Below are 21254 nucleotides of genomic sequence, written 5' to 3' on the forward strand. Positions count from 1 at the left end.
ACGATTACTCAAGCCTTCAAGGATGCTACTGCACACTTACAACATGCGAAAGGGAAATACAAAAAGAATGTGGATCTGCATCGAAAGGAGGCGCCTCCATACCAAATAGGGGATCAAGTATGGTTGGCTACAAAACACTTATCGCTCAAGGGACCTCGGACTTTTAATCCAAGGTATTTAGGCCCTTACTCGATCAAAGCTATAATTAACTCAGTGGCAGTCAAGCTAGATCTACCAGCTAACATGCGGATTCACCACGTTTTTCATGTGTCGCTTTTGAAACCAGTGCAACCAGGAACCAGATTAATAAAGCCACCAGAACCAGTCCAGATAGATGGGGAGCCTGAATTCGAGCTGAAAAACATTTTGGACTCTAAGATCTCAAAATCAAAACTTTTCTATCTAATTGATTGGAAGGGGTACGGGCCTCAGGAAAGATCTTGGGAACCCAGCGACCACGTACATGCACCTCGGCTAGTAAAAAGGTTCCATCGGAATTTCCCGAACAAACCAAAACCTCCTGGGGAAAAGACCTTGGGAGGGGCCTTGGGGGGGGAGTGCTGTCATGATGCCTACCCCCGGAACACCAGGCCAGGCCCAGCACCCCCTGGAGCAGGCATCATGCCCCCGGGTAAAAGCCCAGCGGCCCTTTATAGGGGCTCTTTGGACTCTGTTCTGGCGCAGCTGGCGCCAGGCTCATGTTGGACATCAGTCCTGGCGCCATAGGCGCCAGGCTCATAAGGGGAAGTGTTTGGTGCACTTACCTGAAGCAGACCATGCTGCACACTCACCTGATGCAGACCATGCTGCATGAAGAACCAAGCCAAATGAGGCTTAGGAGGGACTATTTTTCTGAAGGAACTATTTTGTTACTTGGGTGGGGCTGTGGAAGAATACTCACCTGGAACTTCTTCCAAAGCTATTTAAGCCACGCCCGGACAGCCACACGTGCTTCGCATTGTTCTGCATCCCAGCAGCTGAACGCTCACCGTGTCTGCTCCTGCACCTGGACTCCAGCCATGCCCGCCTCAAACCTGGAACACCTGTAAGGGAATAAGAGAAGAGAAAGGTGAAAACCAAGAACTTATTCAACCTTCTTACCTGCATCCGGAATCTTCACGCCAGCATTCCTGAACGAAGACTTCCATTTAAAAGGACTGCGTTGCTCGCTGCAGCGCCACGCTTCAATCACCTGTTCACGAGACGCCGCCCGGCTCCATCGCGGCTCTCAGCACCGGTCGCCACATCTCTGCACCTAGGGGAGAGAAGAAGAGACAAAAGGTGAGCAAGGGAACACAAGAGGAAAGCCGAATTTTCAGCCATATTACTTACCGGCTTTTCTTGGTGAACCATTCCACATCTCAGGTCGGCGCTGCATCTTTGGCAGGTACCGCACCCTGGCCCCTATGGGGAAAGGACATTTTCAGCCATATTACTTACTGGCTTTTCTTGGTGAACCATTCCACATCTCGGGTCGGCGCTGCATCTTTGGCAGGTACCGCACCCCGGCCCCTATCGGGAAAGGACAAAAGACATTACTGGGGAATTATAAAGACATTTAGAGGGGTCGCCCTCATCACTAACTCACCTGATTTTACCACCGGCAATTTAACCCCTCAACGCATCGCCTTTGATCTGCACCTGAAATAAAGGACAGAAAAGACAACATAAAAGGAGGCTCACACTTGAACTTTTGCATCTTCATACTTACGGCGTATCGCTCAGAAAAGTCAAGTGGATGTGCCAGCGCCATTCTGAAAACCAGTGAAGTAACTGGACGAACGCGCGCCCCTGCACCAGAAGCAGGATGGAGAGTTCATCCTTCCAAACCATAAGGTGAGCTTAAACCGGGGGTTTTGGAGGAATCAGAGAAGAACGAAGGGGGGAAGGGGGGAGCACGCACACTATTCGGCAGACAGTTAATCCCCTTTCTCATCTGCAGAAGGATAATCCTACGGGGCCGATGAGCAAGATTTGGGGGTCCTGTTCAATCGGTGGTCCGAATTCTGCGCATCACGCTTGAAGAGGCCACAGCAACCCAGACCAGACCAGCGCCTCCGTGGGAGCCAGGTGAGCGTTACAGTATGTGGCAATATCGAATTCTGAATCTGTTCGATTTCAGCAACTTGCAAAAAATGCAAACCATGGTAGATTATGTACTACCTGCAATTCGGATAATCACTCCACCTTACTAATACAAACACAAAGTAAATACTTAATACTAATGCTTCTACGTTACAATGCAGATGGTACCAAAAACAACTGGAAGCTGACTGGATTCACACATGGTCAAGTATCATTTGGTAAGAAAACCTTCACAACAATAGTTATAATCTACCACACAGGAGCCACAACCAATGCAGGTCTACTATACTGCATATATATAAAAATAAATGTGGATGGTTCGAATGTAATGATAGTACCATTACTCTAAAGCAGAGATTACCTGCAAATCTTACAAACGCTTATTTAATGTTCTTAAAACCAAAATTTATTAACTAAACTGTACTTAAACATTAACCAAAATTCTATTAAAAAATTGTAAACTGTTCAATATGCCAACAGCTGTATAACTGCCCCAAGATTCTACTACAACTAAACAGATACATGAATACTACTAAATTATATCTAAAAATAGATCATTAGAATACGCCAACTGGAATCTAACTGCCCCAAGATTTTACAATACCCAAACAGATAAATCAATACCACTTCATTATAACAATAAATAGACTGTTAGAATATGCCAACAGGTATCTAACTGCCCCAAGATTCTACAACTACTAAACAGATAAATGAATACCACTAAATCATATCAAACAATAAACAGTTAGAATACACCAACTGGTATCTAACTACCCCAAAAACAAACAGATAAATCAATACCACTACATTATAACAAAAAATAGACAGTTAGAATATGCCAACTGGTATCTAACTGCTCCAGAAATCTGCAACAAGACAATATATAGAGCATTAGCCAGAAACAACAAGTGAACACTGAAAACAAACAAACAAATAGACTGTAGCATAACAAAAAAGTTTTCTTTTTAATCCAACATGGATTTTTTTTTCTCCCACAGACCCAATGATTTTAGCAACAAACACAGAAACTGAGCAAATTGCACAATACACTGGTTTGTAATCAACTAAATATGAGGGTAAACAAAACATTTTGATTATTCAATGTTATAAGTCGTTACAAAATACCAATACTAACATGATCTTTTCTTTTATCACAGAAATAAACAAGAAATACATGTACTCTAGTTACTAAATCAAACAGTGAGTATATTATAATAAGTACAACCATCACAGCAAATCACACCCATAGTGACTTATAACTTTGGTGCTTATACATTTGGTCTTGTCTATGCACCCAAGACTATAGGCCCTGCCCACAACCACCACAGCATATCACACCCATAGTGGCTTATAACTTTGTTGCTTATAAATTTGTTCTTGGATCCCAAAGTTATAAGCCACTATGGGTGTGATATGCTGCGGTGGTTGTGGCCAGGGCATAGAGTCTTGGGTGCATGGCCATGTGGCCATGCTCCCAAGACTCTATGCCCTGGCCACAACCACCGCAGCATATCACACCCATAGAGTCAAATATTTTAACTATGCCATATTGGCACTTTTAATGTCCGCAGACATGATGAGTGTTCTTAGAACAGTTTCAACTTGCCTACCAACAGGACGGACAGGCATAGCATCCTCAGGACACCCCCATTTTGTTTATTTACGAACATCCCAGGACACATAATGTGTTCTAAGAACACTTTCATCTTGCCAGAGAACAATACGGACAGTGTCCTCAGGACACCCCATTTCGTCCATTGACGAACATTTCAAGACACTGCATGTGTTATTAGAACAGTTTCAACTTGCCTGCAAACAAAACGGACACACCCATTTCATTTATTTTCGAACATATCGGGACACCGCAAGTGTTCTTAGAACAGTTTCAACTTGCTTGCGAACAATACGTACTGGCGTAGTGTCCTCAGAACCCCCCATTTCGTTTATTTACAAACATCCCAGGACACTTCATGTGTTCTTAGAACAATTTGAACTTGCTTGCGAACAGTACGGACAGGCACACCATCCCCAGGACACCCCCATTTTGTTTATTGACAAACATCCCAGGACACATGATATGTTCTTAGAATAGATACAACTTGCCTGCGAACAAAACGGACAGGCTTACCGTCCTCAGAAGACACCCATTTTGTTTATTTTAGAACATTTCAGGACACAGCGGGTGTTCTTAGAACACTTTCAGCTTGCTTGCGAACAATACGTACAGGCGTAGTGTCCTCAGAACACCCCCATATTGGTTATGTAGAACATTTCAGAACATCTGCGTTGTCCGCGGACAAAGCGAACACAACAGGGCGGTCTACCACCTAAATAAATACAATATTTAACCAATCTCTTACTCCCCCACCCTCCCCAAACACTTTTCCACACCAACACACTCTACTAAATAGTATTTTTTCCACCAAGTTTGACTGTGCTTTCCGCAGACGTTCGCGAATCCAAGATTCCAAGAATCAGCAAACACGTTGCATGTCCGTGGACATGACGCAAGCCGGTTGGCCAATCAGGACACTGTCCGCGGCGCGAACAGGGAAGTGTGTCCATGGACCGAACATAGATATCACTAATTTTTTGTGACCTACTTTTTGGTCATTTTTAAATGAACTACTGGACGGGTTTTCACCAAATTTACAAAAGCACGCTTTCGGGACCAAGACGCTGATCCGTCCAGTAGTTTATTTAAAAATGACCAAAACGTAGGTCACAAAAAATTAGTGATATCTATGTTCGGTCTGTGGACATAGTTCCCTGTTCGCTCCGCGGACAGTGTCCTGATTGGCTAATCAGCTTGCATCATGTCCGCGAACATGCAGCGTGTTCGTTGATTGGATGGTGAAGAGCGTGGAGTGCGTCAGATTTTTAGGGAATGCCCGCCATCTTGTATCCGTGGACATCCGCGGACAGCGCGGTGACTAATGGTGGAGAAAGACAATTTTGGCAAGTGTGTTGGTGTGTAAGACTGTTTGGGGAGGGTGGGGGAGTAAGAGATGGGTCAAATGTTGTATTTATTTAGGTGGCAGTCACCCCTGTTGTGTTCGCTTTGTCGGCAGACAGCCGCGCTGTCCTTGATATCCGTAATCGATTAAAATGGGGGTGTCCTAAAGACACGGTACCTGTCCGTGTTGTCCGCAGGCAAGTTGGAACAGTTGTAAGAAAACGCGCGGTGTCCGGGATGTCCGCAATCAAACAGAAATGGTGGTGTTGTCCTAAGGACACTATACCTGTCCGTACTGTCCGCAGGCAAGTTGAAACTGTTCTAAAAACACACACAATGTCCGTGATGTCCGCAATTAAACAAAAATGGAGGTGTCCTACGTACACTATGCCTGTCAGTACTGTTCGCAGGCAAGTTGAAACTGTTCTAAGAACACACACAGTGTCTGGGATGTCCGTAATGAAACAAAAATGGAGGTGTCCAAAGGACACTATACCTGTCCGTACTGTCCGCAGGCAAATTGAAACTGTTCTTAGAAAACACACGGTGTCTGGGATGTCCGTAATTAAACAAAAATGGAGGTGTCCTAAGGACACTATACCTGTCCATTCTGTCCGCAGGCAAGTTGAAACTGTTCTAAGAACACACACAGTGTCCGGGATGTCCGTAATTAAACAAAAATGGAGGTGTCCTAAGGACATAATACATATCCGTACTGTTCACAGGCAAGTTGAAACTGTTCTAAGAACACACACGCTGTCCGGGATGTCCGTAATTAAACAGAAATTGAGGTGTCCTAAGGGCACTATACCTGTCCGTACTGTTCGCAGGCAAGTTGAAACTGTTCTAAGAACACACACGGTGTCCGCGGACATAAAAAATGCCCATATGGCATAGTTAAAATGTTTGATTCTATGGGTGTGATCTATGGGTGTGATATGCTGCAGTGGTTGTGGCCAGGGCCTAGAGTCTTGGGTGCATGGCCAAAGGCCATAGGCCGTAGGCCATGCACCCAAGACTCTAGGCCCTGGCCACAACCACCACAGCATATCACACCCATAGATCACACCCATAGAATCAAATATGTATGAAATATTTGCAAATGTACAGTTCATGCAGTGATTGATTTGTATAGTTTGTATGTGAAGTTTTGGCTACATAATGCCATTAACATTGTAGAGTTTGGTAACAAGCACTGCAGTATAACATATCCATGGAAGTAAACATTTTGCTATCTAACTTGTTTTTAACAAAAGAGATGAATTTATTATATGTTTAAGATTTTAATGATGAAATTCGTTATTATGGATTGATATGAAAGTGATTTTGAATGTTTAAAGGATTCTTTTTTTTAAAAATGTCTGAGTATAATATAAATTGTATTTTAATTGTATTTCAATTCTATATGTTTATATTGAAAATTTGTAAAGGTTTTTTTAAACCATGAAACAATAAAGAAAAATAAAAAAGTAAACATTTTACATACCTGTCCAGATTGTGCGCAGGCAAGTTGGGACTGTTCTAAGAACACGTGCGGGGTCCGGGATGTCCGTAATTAAATAAAAATGGGGGTGTCCTAAGGACACTATACCTGTCCGCACTGTCTGCAGGGAAGTTGAAACTTTTCTAAGGACACACGCGTTGTCCGGGATGTCCTTAATCAGGCAAAATGGGGGTGTTATAAGGACATGATACCTTTCTGTGCTGTCCACAGGCAAGTTGAAACTGTTCTAAGAACACTCACGGTGTCTGCGGACATAAAAAATGCCCATAAGGCACAGTTAAAATGTTTGATTCTATGGATGTGATCTATGGGTGTGATATGGTGCGGTGGTTGTGGCCAGGGCCTAGAGTCTTGGGTGCATGCAGTGGTTGTGGTCAGGGCCTAGGGTCTTGGGTGCATGCACTGTTTGTGGTCAGGGCCTAGAGTCTTGGGTGCATGGCCAAACCATGCGGCCAAGACCAAAGTTATAAGCACTGAAGTTATAAGACACCATGGGTGTGATATGCTGCAGTGGTTGTGGCCAGGGCCTGCACCCAAGACCGAAGTTATATGCACTGTTTGCTTCAATAGTTGTGTTATGGAGCAGTATTTATGAATTGTACTTATTGTAATATACTTACTGTTTGGTTTGGTAAGTGGAGTACATATATACTTTGTCAATTTCTGTGATAAAAGAAAAGATCATGTTAGTATTGGTAGTTTGTAAGGACTTATAACATTGAATAATAGACATTCTTTATTGATTTGGACCTGATATTTAGTAGATTACAAACCAGTGTACTTTGCAATTTGCTGAGTTTCTGTGTTTGTTTTTCAAATCATTGGGTCTGTGGGGGAAAAAAAATCCATGTCGGATTAAAATAAACTTTTTTTTGTTATGCTACAGTCTGTTTGTTTGTTTGTTTTCAGTGTTCACTTGTTGTTTCTGGCTAATGTTCTATCTGTTGGCTTGTTGCAAATTTATGGAGCAGTTAGATGCCTGTTGGCATATTCTAACGGTCTATTTTTTGTTATAATTTAGTGGTATTGATTTATCTGTTTGGTTGTTGCAAAATCTTGGGGCAGTTAGATACTTGTTGGCGTATTCTAACTGTTTATTTCTTGTTATAATTTAGTGGTATTCATTTATCTGTTTGGTTGTTATAGAATCTTGGGGCAGTTAGATACCTGTTGGCGTATTCTAACATAATGTTTAAGTACAGATTAGTTATTAAATTTTGGTTTTAAGAATATTAAATAAGGGTTTGTAAGATTAGCTGGTAATCTCTGCTTTAGAGTAATGGTACTATCATTACATTCAAACCATCCACATTTCTATTTAATATATGCAGTGTAGTGACCTGCATTGGTTGTGGCTCCTGCGTGGTAGATTATACCTATTGTTGCGAAGGTTTTCTTACCAAGTGATACTTGACCATTTCTGAATTCAGTCAGCTTGCAGTTGTTTCTGGTACCATCTGCATTGTAACGTAGAAGCATTAGTATTACGTATTTACTATGTGTTTGTATTAGTAAGGTGGAACGATTATCTGAATTGCAGATAGTACATAATCTACCATGGTTTGCATTTTGTACAAGTTGCTGAAATGGAACGGATTCACAATTAGGTATGGATACATACACGAAGCGCTCATTAGGTATTTGATCCTGTGTCACATTGTTGCAGAGAGTGCATGTATGTTTCCACATGTATGAACTCTGGAAGATTCTATTTATAGGTATGTTTTTGTTTTCCAGTACTTGTAGTAAGTACATTAGAAATTCTTGTGGATCTTCTTGTGAGTTTATAGTGAATTTCACCATTCCAGCACAGTAGTCCAATTATTGTCTTATTCCATGTACACTATACATGTTGTCAGGATTGTTTTTTGCATTTCTATGAAGTACTAACATTTGCAAACACAATTGGTCTGTACTGTGTAAGTAAATGTTGTCAACAATTGGTGGTAATTGAATTAGAATATTCATTGCGCTATTTGTATAGCAACTTACACCAGTTATATTTGAAAATATGAATGGACCAGATAGGTCTGTGTTCAAGTCATTTTTTCGGAATGTGTGTTGCTTCTTTGGAGAAGTACCTGAGTTACTTTGAGTAATACGTTCTTCTTTGGTTGTGGTAATTGATGAAGTATGAGCTTCTTTTCCTCTCTTTGGAGGATTTGCAGTGAGATCCTGTTGCATTTCTGTTTGATTAGTTTTCTTTTACAACGTTTTCCTTTTTGTGGAACAGGATATGTTTTTAGATGGGGGGTGTATAGTGAACATAGTCTATTGTATTCTAAAATGCAAGGGATATCAGCGTTTGCTTTACTTGCATCAAAGTTGATTAGAAATAGACCGTCAAGTGTACTTAAGCGTGATAGTGCTACGTAGCTCATGCCTTCTTTAAAGACTGTGTTACCAATATCTATCAATGCTTTGTCTAGGGTAAGACCTTGTGATTTATGAATGGTGACTAGGTATGCTAGAGTTAGAGAAAATTGTTCTCTGTGTACATACATGTCTTTGAAGAGAAGGAATCGAGCTGTTGAGCGCCCTATCCTTTTTACTTCTGAAAGTTTGTCAAAGAGAATATTGACAAACTGAATGTTGTTGTCACGTGGGTATGTTTGAAAGCCAATAACTGTACCCAGTGCGCCATTAACTAGTCCTTGCTCTACGTTAAGGTTACGTTTAAGCATTACTCTACAGTTTAAGGATAATTTTAATATTTTCTCCAAACCAGCTGTGTTGGAGATAGAATTTTCCAAGATATTTAGTCTTGTTGACACATGGGTAGTGTCATACCATGTACGTCCAGTTTGTATGTGGAGCTAATTTCAATTATTGGTTGCATTTCTTTTTTCAAAATTATTTCATTGAATTTGGAACAGCTTGCAAGAGTTGGCATTGAGGACATACAATTGACATTTTTATGTGCTAATTGTTCCATAACATCAGTAGCACATGAGTTATGGCCATAAAGTGCATGGATGTGCCGGGTTTTTAATATTGCTTGTGCTTCTTGAGATAGTACACCAACTCTAATACTTTTAAAAATGTTGGCATAGGTGAGGTCTGCAGACTGTCGCATGTTTTCTGTTAATTCTCTGTATTGGAAATGTTGCCAAAGGTTGACATTTCCTATGCTGCCAACAGTTTTACAGCAGAGTTTGTGTCCTAAGGTTTTAAAAATAGGTTCACCTTTCACTGGTGTCAATTGAAGAAGATCTCTGAAAACAATAATGTGTTTTCCTCCAAATAGCTCTTCGTAGTTTATTTTAAGTACTTCTTGTAATCTGAGGTGAATCAAAGCCAACATTAAGTTGGAGACCATGCTCACTTCATCTATTAGTAGCATTTTCATTTGTTTTAACACTCTGCGTAGTTCCATTGCAGCTTCTGTAGAAAGTTTGCAATATTCTAATTTGTTTTGGTGGTCTACTGGCAGGAGTAGTAATCGGTGTAAAGTGGCACCACCTATGTTGTAGGCAGCTAAACCTGTGGGGGCAGGTACAATAGCTGAGAGTTTGTTGTTTGTCAATTGTTGAAGGAACTTGCTGATGATTTTCATTAAGAATGTTTTGCCTGAACCAGCTTCACCACTGACGTACAGTAGTATAGGTTTGTAATTTTGGCAGGTACATTCTTTATTTTCATGCTGTACACCATGTGCAATTTCTTTTGTTACTTCTTGAAAAATGCTACACTGCTCCTTGTTTAGTTTTGATTGTAGTATAGTTAAGTCTTCTGTATCTTCATACTGACACATGGTGTTTTCTCCTTCTGTCATAGCTATTTCTGCCTCATTTGCTATTAGTGCTGTCCCAGTGGTTCTTGGCTTCCTGTTACAGAAGGTTGACTACTGTCAGCAGTGTCCTTATTTAGTTGGCCCTGGAGTTCTTCTTCGTGTTGCTGTTCATTGTCCAACATTGTTTTGTACTGTGTAAAGTTTACATCAGTGATAATGCTTTCATTTGCTTTGAAAGCGTCTTCATAGGAGTCATAGTTATCTGGTATTTCTTCTTCTTTTCTCCATGATTTTAAGAGTTGTAGCAGGGACATGTAATATTCTCTTTATGTTGAGGAGTTTTTAATGACAATTTGATATGATTAATTAAACTTGGTTTGGTAAGTTTTACTAAGCTGCCTTCACAATTTGTCACTCTGCATCTACCTTTTTTTTCATTGGGTTTTATATTATTTTTGTATGTGAAGTTTAGGGCTATGTGGTATAGACACGTGGTTTCCAAAGTGGTACTTCTGTTTGGGTAGTATGTGTTGAGCAAATTGTCTTGGCTGTTAGGATCATTTTTGGCTATTGTTTCTATGTCGTCGTATGATTTGAGAATTCTTTTTCTAGATTTAGCAGGACCAAGACTTAGCCATACTATATTTTCAGATTTTCCATACAAAGCAGTACCGGTTAAACGATCGACAGCTTCATAGCAGCCACATTCTGTATGGGAGAGCATTTTTATGCCCAAGCTGTACAATTTCTGAGACAGTGTTTTGTCTGATGACAGGTCATTCCAGAGGTCTTGAAGCTCTGTTTTTTCTGCTTTGGTTAAGTAGGCTGTAACATATCATGCAACTGGAGTGGACTTGTCTGCAATGTACTGCACATCTATGTTTGCATTCCACAATAGGGCAATGATTGCATTGTAATCATTGATATATTTTGCTTCTTCTGTTCTTTTTATGTAAAATGTATTTTTAGGTGATTTACCTTTAACACTATGTCAAACTGAAGACATGAAGTTGTTCACTTCACCTGTTTCTGTAACTGGTCTAGGGAAACCAAAGCGGCATTTGGTGTAGTATTTCCCTTTGTTTTTGTATTCGCGACAACAATATTTGCCACATTTGTGTCTTTGAAATTGTAAAATGTGTGCATGAAGATCACTATTTGTTGCTTCTGATGGAATTTCACAAGTGACATATTTTTCGATAAATTGTCACACAGTGGCATCACTGACTTGACCAAATTTAGGAGCATCTTTAATCCATAAAAGCATGTGGCTATGTGGTGCTCCTCTGGCTTGGTATTCTTTTCTCCAAAAGAAGTGTTGCACTATTCTGAGGGGAGGAACAGTTTTATTACAAATAAAGTGTAGGATAGCAATGAAGCAATGATGGAAATATCTTGAAACATTAACAGGATCCAGAGAGCAAAGTTATCTAGGTGTTAGTATATCTATGTTTGTTTGATATGCGTAGGAAATCATGTCGATCTTCCCATGCATACTCTGCACAACTTAATGTAACAAACCAAGTGGGTGGGCCAAGGTGTCTTATCATACAACGTACATCTCCGTGATGTCGGAAACCAGTACTGTTTCTTACCACGCATGTTTGCTAACAGATTTGTAATGTTTAATTTTAAAACCTCATCTTTTTTTGCACTTTTTGTAGTAATTGTAGTAAATAATGTAGTAATTGATTTTAATGTGTGTGAAGTTCACTTTCAAAGAGTAGGTGGAATATGTATTCCACATTTTGTCTAAATCTGGGGTCTTCAGAATACATCCGTAACGAGCGGTATTCTGATGCTGTTATTTGAATAGGTCTATTATCGTACCTTCCTCCTTTGCCAGTAGGTAAGAGTAGAGGAAAAGCATGTGCTTCAATCCTTTTTTCCTATATGCTGATTGGTGATCATTTCATTTGTCACATTTGGTACGTTTCTAGTGCATCTTCTATGGTGTCATTAGAGTGTAATGGATGAATTGTATAATTTTCTAAAATATTGGATACTGTTGAAGGATCTAGAAGTTCAAATTGACCAGTTTCTGGTGACTCTTGAATTATTTCAGTTGTTTCCCTTAAGTTTCTTCAATGTTTATTTCTTTGTAGCATTCATTATTGTCTTTTAGATATTGCAAGGCTTGTCTAACTCTAAGTAAGTCTACCAGTTGTTGCCACTTCTTTTGTCTTTTGTAGGTACACCATTCACTAAGACAATTAAATATCGCTCTATTGGACGTTGGACTCCCACAGTGTGCACATTTTATTTTAGATCTAATGGTAAATATATTACGTTGCCACGAATGCCTTTCACCAATTCAGAGGGAGGTAATTTTGCTGTTTTTGGTTGAAGGCGTATTATTGCTTGAAATGGGTGCACTATTTGAATTATGATGCTCTCATATAAATAGAGTTGTTGCAAGGGTTTTGGTAGTAGGAATAATTCCAAATTAATTGTGATAGCATGTGAAGGAGTTTGATTGTTGTCAAGTTTTGTAGTGCAGTAACTGCAAAGTGTTAAGGGGTCAGTTATTTCATATTTTCTTTCTGCTATAAGGTAGAGAGCTAATTGAAACCATTTGGAATCTTCATTGTATTCTATTTTGTATGTTATGTCTATAGTTTTTGTGTTACTTTTCTAAAAAGTTCTGCAGCAGCACACACACATATGGTTTGGTACTTCAGCGGATGTACTTTTGAATGTTAGCATTTCTTTTTTGTATGTGTCTAGTAGAAGGTTGCCATGTGTAGAAATGTTGCTAGTCTGTTGTAAAGCTATTGCTTTGGTTTTCACTTTCAAAATATTTCCTCTGGATATGGTTGATTTCTTCGAGTAAGTCTTTGGCTGTACCATGTAGAAGATTGTTATTTAAATTGGCTAGTGCTAAAGCAGGACTTTTTTTCATAGTACAGTTTATAGACTAGATTTCTTATAGTTGAATGATGTGTTGATATCATTTTGATATGATGGAACCTGCTTTTGCAAACAGGTCCTGAAAGGCAGGCCAATGAATGTCCTTGCAGTCCTGTGTATTTGCGCACTCGACAGGTATGCAGATTTTGTCTTTGCCTTTCACATATTGATTGAGGAACAGGTGTAAAGGTTTGAAAGATTTTTTGGCAATGTTACACATTGTTACACATTGACTTGCATGGCCATTTGTATACTGGATGTTCTGGTTCAGTCCAATGGAGAATTGATACTGAGTTTTCTGGGGATATTTTTGTAAGCAGTATTTCTTGTTACATTATGGTATCATTAAGTTTTTCATAACTTCATCCACTGCTATGGATGGCAATTGTGTTTGTTTGATTTTGTTTGTATGCTTCTTCATTGAAATATGGTTTTGTGCTTGTGGTGTGACTCCATTCACCTCCACAGATATTTAAGAAGTTATTTTTGTTGACTTCCGTTTATTGAGAAGCCTTTTTGTAATTTAGTACTTAGTTTTGTTAGTGGTTTCATTCTTTTTAACACTAAAATAAATAACTTTCTTTTTAGAAGGATTGCACTGTCGATCAAAGCTTCTAAGATTAATTTTCTAGATAGGTTTTTAAGGGTTGTACATGATTTGTCTCTTGTTTTTATAAGTTTCTGAAGGACTCTGTGGTGGAACATTTTTGCTAATATACTTTTTCTGGTATGGTTACTCCCTACTATATCAAGATGTATAGGAGCAGTTTTAGCAGTAGTGGTAGCTGCATTTCTGTTAATCATTTTATGTTTTCTTTTACATTTTGATAGAGGAGGCAAAGTTTCTATACTGGAATATTGTTTTGTTTTGCTAAATGACTGTATTAGCTGTTTTGTTTGAACTTTTTGTACAAACTCTGCTAGAGATGGATGCTTATTTTGGACATTTTTATTTTCATTTGCTCTATTTCTGTGTTGCTTTCTACGGACTTGCTTTCTGGTAGGCATTCTGTGGGGTCTGTTGAAACAAAAAAATAGATGGTATGGGTTGGGATGTTGTGCAATTTATGTGTGCTGTATGCATGAGTGTCTGAGCATGATGTTAAAGATGTATCTGATGGTGTGTGATTGTGCATTGGGCAGCTACAATTAGTTAGGAAGGCTATTCTTCTATTTGTGTGTTACTATACTGCGGTTCAGATGACAGTAGAAAGTGAGCTAGTGGTGAGGATAAGCACTAATAGTAAATCAAATGGTATACAATTAAAACAATTCTTTGTTTTGTAATACTAATATTCTAATCCCTGTTTAATAAATGGTGATTTGTGGGCAGAATGGTGCACATATCTTTGTTTTTTTGGTGCACAAATTACATGAATCACCTGCACAGTGTGTTTGAGTAACACATTTTAACAACAAGAGGATACATATAACAATTAACATTATAACAGTAACAGTGGAACAATTAAAAATTGAGAATCAGACCAAGAAAACAGTAAGTAGAGCAATTAAGCTGAAGGGGAGAAGGAGAGTAGTGCAGTAGAAGTGAGAGAGAGGGAGTATTTGGGAAGAGGAGGAGGAGGGAAACGGATGGGGCTAAGGGTAAGAATGGGGAGAGGGGAAGGGCAGGGAGATGATTAAGGAGATAAGGCAAATGGGGGCAAGAAGGTGGCAGGGGTTTCATGGTGGGGAATGGACAAGGGGAGATTTGAGGTAAGTGCAGAGTGAGGAAAATGTAGAAACTGAGCGGAGTGAGAGGTAAGGAGTTGCAGTGCAGGGGGCTAGGAGATGGAAGGAGTGGTAACGGGATGTGGCACAAGGGGAAGGCGGAACAGTGAGAAGAAAGTGGTTAGCAGCGTGAAGGGAGTGGGAAGGAGTGTAGAAAGGGAGGAGAGAGGAGAGATAAGAGGGAGCAAGATTGTGGAGAGATTTAAAGACTAGGCAGAGAAACTAAGATAGTATTGTACTTACTCTTTTGTTTGTGGAATGAGCAGGTTTCTTTGTAGTTGGTGTTTGTAGTTCAGATGATTGAGAGATTTATTTTTATGTATTTGTAGTAGTATTCTTGTTTGACTTCAGAACATAGTGTATGCATGCAGTTTCATTTGACTATGTGCGGCCTTTATATTTTATTTATATTATGTTAGTTCAACATGCTTTGTAAATGAGTACAATATTAAGTGTATGGAATTCACTTGGTTTTTTAAAGCTGTGTTATAGAATGTTAGGAGAAAGAAGAAATAATGTTATATTTATTTTGCAATTTATATTAGGTAAATGGCAGAAACTGTATAGAAAATCATGGAATATATGTATTTGTGAACTGTGGGTAATAAAGTAGAAGGATGTGATTTACAGGTAGTGGTGTTATTGCAGCTGGGAGCATTTCAATTAAAGTGTCTATGTGTGTGAGTGTATGAAGATGCATGACATTTACTGGCTGTGTATAATTTTATAATACACTACTAAGTGTTTTTCAACTATTATATTGTTATTTCTTCCATCTTCTAATATTATATTTTTTTAGATAGGTGTGTGTGTAAAAAAAAATTTGATAGTAGACAGGTTTGGAAGTGACAGTTGATTATATCAGATGGGAAAAATGACAGTAAGTTCATTTTATAGGTTATACAGTTTAAGTGGCAGCTACTCTGTTTATATGCATTTATTAGAGTTGTGCGTGTACTGTGCAGAAAATATGCATACCTGTAGTTTGTATTCATGCATGTGGATATGCATGCAGCTGCAAGTAGAAATCTTGGAGACGTGTAGAGCAGTTTTTGTTGTAGGTGCTTTCCAATGATATGAGACTTGTACTCAGAGAGATCAACAGTACATTTGAAGTGCTGATCTATGATGATGGAGTTAGATGTAGAGGTCTTGGATGTGATTGGTGGATGGTCGTGTGACTTCTTCGCTATATCCAATGAGGGAATAGCACAGAAAGTGAAATGGAAATGGTAGAAAGACTGTCCATGTTACGATATGTCTGCGGACATGGCGGTAGTCCGCGGACATCGCGTATTACATCTACGGATTTTGGGGTGGGGAGGCATGCAAATGAGAATGGCTAGACCAAGGGATTGGTCAGTAAAGTTTAGTGAGTGTGTTGTGCCAGGAGAGAGTTTCTCAGATACTCTTGCTGCTGGGAGAAGAACAGATAGCTACGGCTGTGTGTTTCAGAAAACAGATTGTTTGGATTTTGGGAGACTCGTCGATACATTGGTTGAAGGTGCATGCAGAAAGCTGTGGAGTAGCTGCAGATCTTGATTCCCTCATGTGGAAGTGCACTGGCATGGAGTGCATGTAATGAAGTGGCTGGACTTGGTACTTCTCTGTGCTAGTTTGGAGACAGAGCTTCATCCAGACATAATTATAATTAATTGTGGAGGGAACAGTTTAGGACATGTGTCAGGAATTTCTTTGCAATTTGCGATGAAAGAAGGACTTGGGAAGGTCATGGACAGGTTTCCAAATTCCCAAGTAATATTTTCTCGTATTGCGCAGAGACAAATGTGGCTGCATTCTTCTTCATTTGGTCCACAAATGGAGAAAGCAAGGCGGAATGTTAATAAGGCTTTTTGTGCCTTTCTAAGAGATGTTGGCATGTCCTCTTTCCACAATGAAAATACTATGTTTCGTAGCACATATATTTTTTCGCAGAGATGGAGTTGACCTTACTTATGCTGGTAATCAGATTTTTCTGAGAAATGTACAAAATGCATTGCAACCTTTTGTGGAATTACAACCATCCATTTTGCAGTAGATGTTGGCTATTTCAGGTTTTTGAAACACAAACAAAACACCACCCAAAAGGCTCTTTTCAGAGCCAATCACTTCCTCTCAGAGAAAAGGGCAATGGTTTTGATAGGGCAGCACCCCAAAATTTTAGATGTCCATGGACTGTCAGCGGACTTCTACAAAATGCACTGCTACATTTATTTACTATTTCTATTTTTAGACTGTGAAACACAGCTCTGAAAAGAGCCTTTTTTCTTGGATTTTTGTTTATATATTTTTTTTGTTTTTTACACACGACAAACTAGCAGAGGAGGGTAAGGGGGGACACCAACCACAGGGATAAGAAAGGGCAGATGGAGAGAGGAATATGTAGGGTGGGCCTTATTTAGGTAGTGGGCAGGTCTTCTCGTGCTCCAAGACCGTAGTCTCGAAAGCACTTCGAAGTCTCTCCCCCCTGCAGTGTACTGTATCGCAGTACATACACAAAACTGTGACCCTCGAAAGGTAAGGGTCATCAGCATTGTGAATGGCTTGTGAGGCAGCTGGAGGGATGCACTCTCCCGCAGGAGTGTCTCTTGTGGTGGAGGAGCGGAAACAGAGGATGTAGTAGAGGAACTCAACCTACTACGTTCCTCACAAGGTACAACCTTGTGAACGGCCCCACCGTGGAACGACCTTAGGTGTCACTTCATAGTTTTCGTACCAAAGCTGTATGAACCAGGCCTCCCGCGACTCAGCATCATTTTGCACTAGTTGCAGGTGACCTTGTTCGCATGCGCCTTTGGTACGTTACCATGAATGGTAAATAACTGCCACACTCAAGACTCACGGCGACTGCTGGTAGTAGGGACTTCCTCTACCTCATCCTCGTCATCCTCTTCATTCTCCTCCTCTACATCCTCATGCCTGTTCCCCTCCTCAGGCCCTTGCGGAGGGGTGGAGGTGGAGGGGGTGGTGGTGCTGAGAAATATGTAGCACCAGCTGGAGCAGCAAGCATTGATGCCATCAGGCCCGATGGAAAGCAGCCACAAGAGCAGCAAAATACCAGCCAAAGTAGACAATGCTTTGTCAAATAGTCAAAAGCACAATGAGGATGAGCTCTGGGGTGTGGCCTTGTATAGGGGTGCGTGTGCACACTTCGGGGACACCCATGCTGTCCGCTGACAGATCGAACACCCAAAAAAGGCTTAAAAAGTTCCAAAAAGTATGTAGTCAAGGTCATTGGCTGGGACATGTGCTATGGTGAATTTTTACTATCAAATACTGTGGATTGCCTGAAAAGGTACTTTTAAAATGTTCGGGGTCCCGAAAATGTCCGCAATTCAGGACACACGCTCAGCATGGGTAGGGTCACATGATGGCGTCGCGAACATGTCTGCGAAGGGAATGGGTATCCGCAGGACACCAAATGCACAGGAACGGTTGTGCGCATGGGTGTTTTACAGACAGTGTTCGGGTCCTGAAACTAATTAAAAGTGCGACACAAGTGAGATGAACAGTCACGGACAGGCACAATGTGTATAGAATTTATGGGTGTAGTGCGCATTTGCGTAGATGTTCTTCAGGCAGTACGGACAGGTGTAGTGTCCTCAGGACACCCCCATTTTCTTTAATTACAGAAATCCCTGGACACCGCGTGTGTTCTTAGAACAGTTTCAACTTTACTGCGGACAACACGGACAGGTATAGTGTCCTTAAGACACCCACATTTTGTTTATTACGGACATCCCCGGACACCGCTTGTGTTCTTAGAACAGTTCCAACTTGCCTGCGGACAACATGAACAGGTAGAGTGTCCTCAGGACACCCCCATTTTGTTTATTTACGGACATCCCGGACACCAAGTGTGTTCTTAGAACAGTTTCAACTTGACTGCGGACATTACGAACAGGTATAGTGTCCTTAGGCCAGCCCCATTTTGTTTAATTGTGGACATCCCAGACACCGAGTGTGTTCTTGGAACTGTTCCAACTTGCCTGTGGACATTTAGGTATAGTGTCCTTAGGACACCCCATTTTGTTTATTTACGGACATCCCGGTCACCGAGTGTGTTCTTAGAACAGTTTCAACTTGACTGTGGACATTACGGACAGCCATAGTGTCCTTAGGACACCCCCATTTTGTTTATTTACGGACAGGTATAGTGTCCTTAGGACACCCCCATTGTGTTTATTTACGGACATCCCAGACACCGCATGTGTTCTTAGAACAGTTTCAACTTGACTGCGGACATTACGGACAGGCATAGTGTCCTTAGGTGACCCCCATTTTGTTTATTTACGGACATCCCGGACACCCCACTGGCTTAAAAAAAAAGGACTGAATTCAACACACGTAATATTTTCTTTTATTATATATAGATGTACAATTTATGAAAGAGAAGGGGAAGTAGAAACTGACACAAACGGAGGGGAATTGGGGGTTTCAAGAGGATGGATAGGAAGAGATGAAGGGATGGAAGTCTCTTCAAAACGTTTTTCTTCATGGAGAGGGTTTGGGGATAATTGACTGGGATATGGAGAGGGGGGACAGGTACATGTGGGACAATGGTATTTAATTTTTTCTTTTATGTGGTCCTCCACAGAAAATGTTCAAATGGTTGAAATTTGCCATGAGCATGTCCATTTTTTCTTCCATATGCTGGAGAGTCTTTTACAATGTATCTTTTGGTGTACTAGTTTCAATGTTTGTTTGGTCTGTTAAAAATATATATATATATGTTAAGTGTAAATAAAGTAATGCTTATTAATTTGGTTATATAGAAAAGTGTCTACCATTAGTATCACTATCTTCAGACATTTCCTCAAGTGGGAATTTCTCCTCAAGCCATTCTAAAGTACTGGGCATTTCTGTGAAAAATAAAATGTATATTACTTTTATTGTATCTAATACAGAAATTTTAGAACTATATAAGAAAAATGAAGTTTACTTCCTAGCTTCTGGTAAGTTGTGTTTTTACTGGTCTGTAGATCTGCTGTTGCTCCAAGTTGTGCAGTTTCTGTGAGGTAATTATGTCGGAAGCATATCTTTGTTGTTTTGGTATATTCCATTTTAGTACATATGGTATTTAAATGGATGGTTGATGTGTTAGATATATAGGTTCCACTTCTTATTTATTACTACATATAATGGGTTTGTGTGCTGGTTTTTGAACTTGTGCAGTGTTCATATGGCATGATATAACAATTTAAGATACCCCCTGAGTTTTTGGGTAGTGTTGCTGTTGTGCGCGTCTGTCAGTGGACATGAACTGCTTTCTTATTAGAGTTTTGAGTACTGTGAGACATGTAATAAGTAGCTAATGAAACCCACTTACTACATAATTGCATTATTACAGACAAAACACAAAGAGACAACAACACATGCAAATATAAGTATATACAGGGAAAGTGAGCAAAAAAGCAGCAGTGGTAGCAGAAAGTGTTCATAACCTAACTGATTATCTTAATGCAGAGAAATGATTGTTCTGTTTCAAAGCTGCTACTTCCCCTATGTATATGTATCACATGATGTCATACGACCCTAAGGAAAGTAGTGTGAATACAATGTATACAAATAGAGCATATACAGGGAAAGTACAGTAGTAAAAAAACAACAGAACTGTCAGAAAGCGCTGATAACCCTACTGATTATAACCCTACTGATTATCTTCATGCACAGAAAGCATTGCTGTCTTTCAAGCTTGTGTCTTCCCCTATGTATATGTTTCATATGATGTGACTGGAACCTAAGGGAATTACTGTAAGAACATACTTGAAGGATAAGTCTACAAATATAGTACCTTTTCAATTTTTAGTTCCTGACTGTTACTGAAGAAAACCATGTGGCCTAGATATGTCAGTAAAGGAAAAAAGGGGAAGCCAGACATGTGATGTCATCAGTGATGTCATGGGTGTTAGTCTTAGCATTGCACGGTGGGGTCGCGAGTTATGGTTGCTTAGCTTATGCTACCTAGCGAATTTCAGGGGGTTTTCGGGTTTTACTTGGAACCATAACGTCCCTTTAACAAAGTTTTTTTACTGAATTTCATAGGTTTTTAGTAGCGCAACTTAACCATAACGTCCTTTTAACAAAATGTTTTACTGAATATATATATATATATATATATATATATATATATATATATATATATATATATATATATATATATATATATATATTTAAGTGTAGGTCATTCCTTGGTTTCTATATAGTGCATCTTTATAGTTTGGAGTATGTAGAGAGTATTCCTGCAGGCACATTCTGAACACTCACAAGGCATAGGAGGTTTGTCTCCCCTCCCTATTATTATTCTGATTTGTTGTACGATCAACTCAATTATTTAT

The sequence above is a fragment of the Ambystoma mexicanum genome, chromosome 9 (genome assembly GCF_040938575.1).
Source record: "Ambystoma mexicanum isolate Mex_15411 chromosome 9, UKY_AmexF1_1, whole genome shotgun sequence".
Taxonomy (NCBI): Eukaryota; Metazoa; Chordata; class Amphibia; order Caudata; family Ambystomatidae; genus Ambystoma; species Ambystoma mexicanum.